Genomic DNA, 7225 nt, shown 5'->3' with positions numbered 1-7225 from the left:
ACATTGGTCCTGAATTTGCAGAAGCATTTTATAAACGATAAGGGTCTTCTTTAAGATAACGAATGAAAGTTATAAATTAAATTGCAATACAATGTATATACTTACAATGGGATGCAAAATTGAACATTAATTTAGAATATTTATATGGGATGACTAAATAATCCATAATAAACTACAGTGTTGTTAAATTACAATGTTAAAGTAAGCATTCTATAAGCATCACAAAATCTAGAAAAGATGCAATACATTTCTCTTAATTAGCATTATAAACACTTTTACAGTTGTCCTCACATTTTGTCTAAATTCTCTTTATGTGACAAACTTATGATATCTTCTAAAATTGTAATTTTATTTTTCCTCAATAATGGGTACAGTAAAGTTTACTTATTGTTATTAAAGGATGTTATCAATTTGTTGAAAACTGTCAAGTTTCTTTCATAATTAGACTCCTATTTGGAATAATTGAATATTTCAATATAATAATCAATATATTAATATACATATATTAAATTTTGTAACTCTTTACCATTTTTATATTGTCATGATTGGGAAAGCATTTTCATAACCTTGGTCTTGAACCTTCTAGTAGCATTGATTGGCTATGTGGAGTATGTTCTAAGTGAGAGGAACTATAATTAAAGAGAATGGTAAAACGCTTGAGTTTATTCCAGTCTGTTTTCAGATTTCCCTTACCACAGTCTCCAAAGTGCCAGTAGCTAATCAAAATCAACCAATGAAAGAAGACATGCCAAAGAGAAAAATCTGAAAGTGAAAGCTGTGCCAAGGGAAACTAATTCCAATGAAAACTATATTAGTTTGGAAGAAGGAAAGTATTACCATGGAGCACAGAGCTAAGGCCCTTTCCTGAAATTTAGTAGGGCTTCGTGCAGATAAGGAGCCTTGAAACATGTGTATTTGCAATCATAGGTATACCACCTCAGCCAAGAGCAATAAGTTGGTTCCAGGACTTAGTGTCTGTGGTCGAGCCTTGTTCACTACAAAGTTGCTATTGCTTCTGATGTTTCCACTAAATTAGAAAATAATATATTCAAATAAAGAAAACATTGTTCCTTGCACTAATGTTTGAAATTCAACTGCGAAAGAGCATAGCCTTCAAATTCTTTCATTTATACTCAAAAGTCTGTTTTAATGATGAAAATCTTTTAATACATATTTCTTATTTTTTTGTAGAATATAATTACATTCTTTCTCCTTTCCTTGCTCTCTCTCCAAACTCTACGGGATATCCCACCTTGCCACGGCCTTTTTTTTTATTCATCATTGTTACATGCATATGTGTGTGTATACATATGTACACATACAATCCTAGATACATAAACACAAAAACCATCTGCTCAGTTTGTATAGTATTATTGTATGTAGTTGTCAAGGCTGACCATTTGGTATTGGATAACCAACCGGTGTGCTCTTCTCAGTGAAGCCTTTTTCTCCCACTCTCACTCAGTACTCTTCTGTTGTCTCCAGTTCTTCACGTCAGGTTGAGGTTTCCCAGACTTTCCCGAATCTACTCTTGCATATCTATTGTTGAGGTCCTAATTCTACTAAAGTTTAGGCCATTTTCTTGATAGAAATTTATGAGTGTAGATTCATTAGGAGAAAAAAATCTCACAGCACATTCCCTGATCTTCTCTCTGGCTCTTATACTTTTTCTGACTCTCTTCTGTAAATTTCCTTGAGCCTTACGTGGAAAAGTTGTATTGTAGATAGTTATGGAGACAACTCCATATGGATATATTCTACTTGGTGGTATTTTTTTTCTGTAATATTCTACATTTTTCACAACGAAAGTTTTCTGTATGTATGCAGTGGTAAGTATAAGAACATACATTTATAACACAGTTAGGTATTGTGCTGGATTATTTTCCGAATTAATTAATTAAATTATTCACTTTACATCCCAATTGCAGCGCCCCTCCTCCCAATACCCCCTCACATAGCCCCTTTGCATCCTCCTCCCCTTCTCTGAGAAGTGGGAGACACCCCCATGGGTACCAACCCACTCAGGCACATCAAGTCACTGCAGGACTAGGTACATCCTCTCTCACTTAAGCCAGAAGAGAAAGCCCAGTTAGGGGAACAGGATCCACAGGCAACCCTTGCAAAAAACGGGCTTCTATTGTTTACTGTTGGGAATTTGTTAGATGATCTTTGGCTTTTAGAGGCAATATTGTAAAATGGAAACTTCATTTAAACTATATATACATATTTATACACAGATTTACATGTATTTTAAGTATTTTAGGTAGGTAATATCCTTATGAGTATTTCAGACATCCTTTCTGTTATTTTCCATCTTCTATTTTCCATTTGAATTTTGATGATAGAAATCTTAGTCCCCATGGTTACATTCAAGATAGATGACTTGCTTTCTTTTCCCCCAAATTAAACATAATGTACACTCTAAATAAAAACACTAATAATACATTTAACAAAAATTCAAAAACCAAGTAAAAACCCAAGATTAATGTGGTGGTTATAGATTAACAACGTGTACAAATTCTAGGACTCAGTTTAACTGTAGAAAAGAATATTTTTTGTGAGAAAATAAACAAAACCAAATTTGTGAAATTTGTAGGGCACTACATTATGCAGTGTTTATGTTATTTTGAGACTCTAAAGAGCTAACACTTTTTTATTGTTTTATAACAATAGTTTTATTAAATATTTGGGAATTTCATATAATGCACCCTGATCACATTCACTTATGAGTCATCCAAGGTCCCCACACACATTTGCCCTTCCTCTCCTCCCCCCCCCCCCAAAAAAGGAAAAATGGAAATAAGAGAAGGAGAAGGAGAAACTAGACACTGAGTTCAATTAGTGTTGCCCATGTACATCTTTATCAGTCTTTAGAGCTCCCTTCTATGGCTTCCTGTCAAGAGTGTTTTAATTTGGGGGAGAAGGGGAAGTCCTCACAAAATCCTTCAGTGTCTCTAATACTCAACTGAATTTGTAGTCATCTGCACCACTGCAAAAGAAGTTCCCTTGCCTATTACAATCAGCTGCAGCAAAGCCCACATATATCACAGGGCCTCAAGAGGTGGCATAGATCATAGATGTTAACATGGCCTCCTACAGGAGCACAAGCCAGGCATATCTACATGAACCACAGGCACCAATATGACCCGGGAGAGCAGCACGGATAACTGACACCAAATGGCCTCTGGTGGCAACATGGACCATGGAAGTCTTTCCAGGCAGCCCAACTCAGAAAATGAACAAATCTCCACTTCAGACATCCTGTCATTGCCCAGAGCCAGGGCAATTGTATGGCTGGGCCGGAAGTTTAGTACTAGAGCCTGCACAAGATCCTGTTGGCCCTACTCAACAGCAACATGGTCCTGTACCTCTTCAGCATCACTCCCATACCTGTCCCCAAGTGGTTGTTGTTGTTTTTGTTGTTGTTGTTGTTGCTGCTGCTGTTGCTGTTGTTTGATTGATTGTTTTTTGGTTTTGTTTGTTTAGGTTTTTTTATTTTTTTTTTCAAAGAGCTTCAAATGCAAATACTTATTGCAATGAATCATTGCTCTGGTTTAAGATTGTGGTTTCTGAAGCACCATAAATACTGGATTATCATTGAAATTCATGTTGGATACCCTGTTTTAGGCCAGAATCAGAGTGATGCTGTGGCTAGGCAGGGTATCGGGAGGCAGAACCCAAATAAACTCCAAGCTGCTACATATCTCCCTGACCTTAGTACCAGCTGCTCTGAGGCTCACTAGGTAAGGCAAATTTGCTTGCACCCAGTTGCCAGCACCATAGCCCTGTATTCTCCCCATCCCAGATGAGTGAGTAGCTCTGGCTGGAGTGTGGTTCCTGCGGGGGGAGGGAAGAGGTGTGGAGAGTGGTGGCAAACAAGGATAGAGGACTTGCCCTATACAGTAAGGACATGTTCTTTGTCTGTTATGGTCTGGTTGGTGATAGGCATCCATATCACTCCCATCCTCTTCCAGGCTGTGTCTCTAGTTTTGCACCCATGGCTCTGCTCTGCTCTGCTTTTTCCAATTTTGTGAATTTCCTGAGTTCACTTTTCAAAAGCATCTTCCCATAGGACCTACTTTTTAAAAGTTGTTCCAGAGGTACTGTGGGCAGAGCAGAGTCCTCTATGGGCCTTTCAGGCTCCTTGGAGCTGTTCCTCAGTCCCAAGGGTGCCTATGGTCACTGCCATCTTACCTTCTGTCCACTTGTTTTGACATAGACAATAAAATTATCTGCGTTGAATTTGATAAATAAAAAGAAGGAACCAAAGAAGAAACAAGCAGATAGAAACCTGTGTGGAAAGCACAAGGGAGAACCTTGAATAAGGGAGGAAATTGAAAACCCACCCAGGCACTGTGGATGTTCCCTGGGCTCACAATGCTATAGTTAAGGAACAATGAAGACTGCTGTAGGCAATGACTGAGCTCATTCACACATTTAGGCAATTGTGAGAAAATGATCATTGACAAGAAAAGAGTGAAAAATAACCTTGTTTTGTTTCACCCTGTTCTGTTAGTCGATAAAGAATTATTGAGCTTTTTTACATGCCAGAAACCTGGAGGAAAGCATAATAATGAGACTAGTCCACAGTTTTGCACGAATAAGTCAGTAACTAAAAACCAATGAGTTCCTAAAGCAAACTAAGATAATGGTCAGTCCTAATGCTGTACTTATCATGATTATAACACTACATTACATGTGACTCATCGGTCCCAAAAGCACACATTGCTACTGAGTCTAAAGCCACCAGGTTTGAATTTATTAGAAATGATTATAGAAATTATTTAAATGACAATATGTAAAACCATTGAACAAATTCTTGTAATGCATACTCAGTGTAATTATGTTTTTGCCAACTTCTATTTATTTATTTAAATTGATTTTTAAAAAAAAACCAAAATGAATGAAACCAGGTGAGATTAAGATATATTAAGATACAATGTTGAAGAGAGGTCTTTCTTGGGAAATCTGATAAAGAACACTGGAAATACCTCACAGACACACAAAAGCGCTCAGAATCTCAACAGAATTGAGCTGCTACTAATTCTTCCCAGAGTATCATATTGTTCACCCTGAGATCTTACTTGCTTGCCAACTGCATGGGTCCACTCAATCCAGAAAAGGTTTTTATTCACCTTAGCCTTCCATCCCTTGATTGTGAATGACCAGCTCTTCATCATAATCTTACTAATCATTACCTCAGAACCTGGGATATAATCGGTCCCCGAGATTGATAAGAGTTCACACTTGGAGTACAGAATAGAAGAGGAGTTATCTTCTGCAAAGTCATCTGCATTATTCCTCCAAATAATACAACAATATAAGAGATTATTCTTTTTTAAACTCAGTGTGGAACTAGCTTGACTGTATTTTTGTGGGCTGGATAAATACCTTACATCTTAGATATCATTCTTTATGATTGGCTATTATTTGAATGAAGGTGCATCATTTTAAAGTACTGGATTTGCTTTCTAAAAACTAAATATATGTATAAAATTGAGTTAGAAGATGATGAAGAGTATTTGCTTAGGTCTCCCACTTGACATATTGTTAAGTTCAAAAGCAGAATAAATAAAAATTTTGCATAACATAGCTGTAAATCATGAGGAAAATTAGTCATCTAAGGAAATATATTTATCATTTTGAGAAGAAACTATGAATCTCTGTCAAGAAACTGATATACAGTAACAGTAACAGATTTGTAAATTATAATAACTAGAAGGAATTGATCTATGCCACAGAAAGTGATGCAAGGAAGGTGGTGATCCTGTGGTGAATGCAAAAACCTAGGAAGAAATAACTGCTAGCACTTCCTGAGCATGCAAACTCTGTAAAACTCTATGCTAGGGCTGATCATGCATTATCTAGTATACTTCTCATAGACAACCAGGGTGATAGATATTAAGATAATATACAATTTCAGCAGAGTTTAGCTACCTTATTCAAAGCCATACATTTTGTCTTGTCTTGAATTCAAACAGGGCCCTGGCTACAATTCCTGTTCATTGAGATAGCATCCTCACTTCCTGCTCTGCTCTCTGAGCACACAAGATCAAGCTAGAAGGTCAAAAACAAGCATGAGAATGGAATTTCATAAATATGAAGCTAAACCTGAGAAAAATGAATATAATGTATAGAACTGTACAATAGCCCACACACATTATCATGAATCCTTCAACAAGTATTTTTTAGACACCAGTCACCCATGACCCGAAGTTCAGTTTTAAAGAATTTTAAAATCACAAAACTATTCTTAAAAGATGATTTATAGAAAGCTGGCAATCCCAGCATTTGGGGAGTTAAGGCAGAATTATAAATTCTAGATGGCTACAGAGTAAGTGTCTCAAATGTGCATCAATAACTGTATAGAAAATAAATAATTAAAAAGAGCCAAACTCTTCAGCAACATATATGTTTTTTTAAACTGCATTAATTAATTTTGGCTGGAAATGGGAATTTGTGTTTTTTTTTAATTTATTTCCTTTTGTTCCACATTTTCACATTTTACATATTTTTCTCCTCTTACAGATTTCCACCATAGCAATTTCTTTTAGCTTACCTTGTTATTTTATTCCTGTGTTTGAATTCAGTATTTTTATTCTTGGTTGGGAAATGTTAACCAGTATAATCCTGTTTTGAATTCTGTCTAAGACTATGAAATGTTCAGAAAAATCAACTGTACCATTATACTTCAATATCTTTGTTTCACTTACAATTATATGTAACTGCACAAAATAGGTCACTCTATAGAATATTAACCATGATGCTTGTAATAATGAATTATAGGAATCTTCTTGTCTGGTAAGGAATAAGTTTTTTTTTTTTTCTGAATTGCCAGTGTCCCTAAGGATAACTTTGAAAAGCTACAAGGTCTCATATGTCTTTCTTCTTCCTGGGTAGGGCAGAACTCCTTAATGTGGATATAGTGATAATATAGTGGATTATCAGTTATTATCATGATTATTACTCCTAGATTTAAAATATTTGGTAGTGGAGTCATCTGAGTTATCTTTTCATCACTGTGCTTAGTACGTTGCCTACCATGGAGTTCACAGTCAGGAACTTTTGCTTTTCATGACATTGTTATTAATTATTTTGGGAATTTCACTACATGAAGCTTGATTCCCACTCACTTCCAAGTCCTCCCAAGTTGGCCCCCACTCTGCTGGCCTCTCCCTGCCCCCAAAAGAAGACAAAATGAAGAAGGAGAGGAGGAGGAGGAGGA

Source organism: Mus caroli, chromosome 18, assembly GCF_900094665.2.
Source record: "Mus caroli chromosome 18, CAROLI_EIJ_v1.1, whole genome shotgun sequence".
NCBI lineage: Eukaryota > Metazoa > Chordata > Mammalia > Rodentia > Muridae > Mus > Mus caroli.
This window is presented reverse-complemented; position numbering follows the sequence as displayed.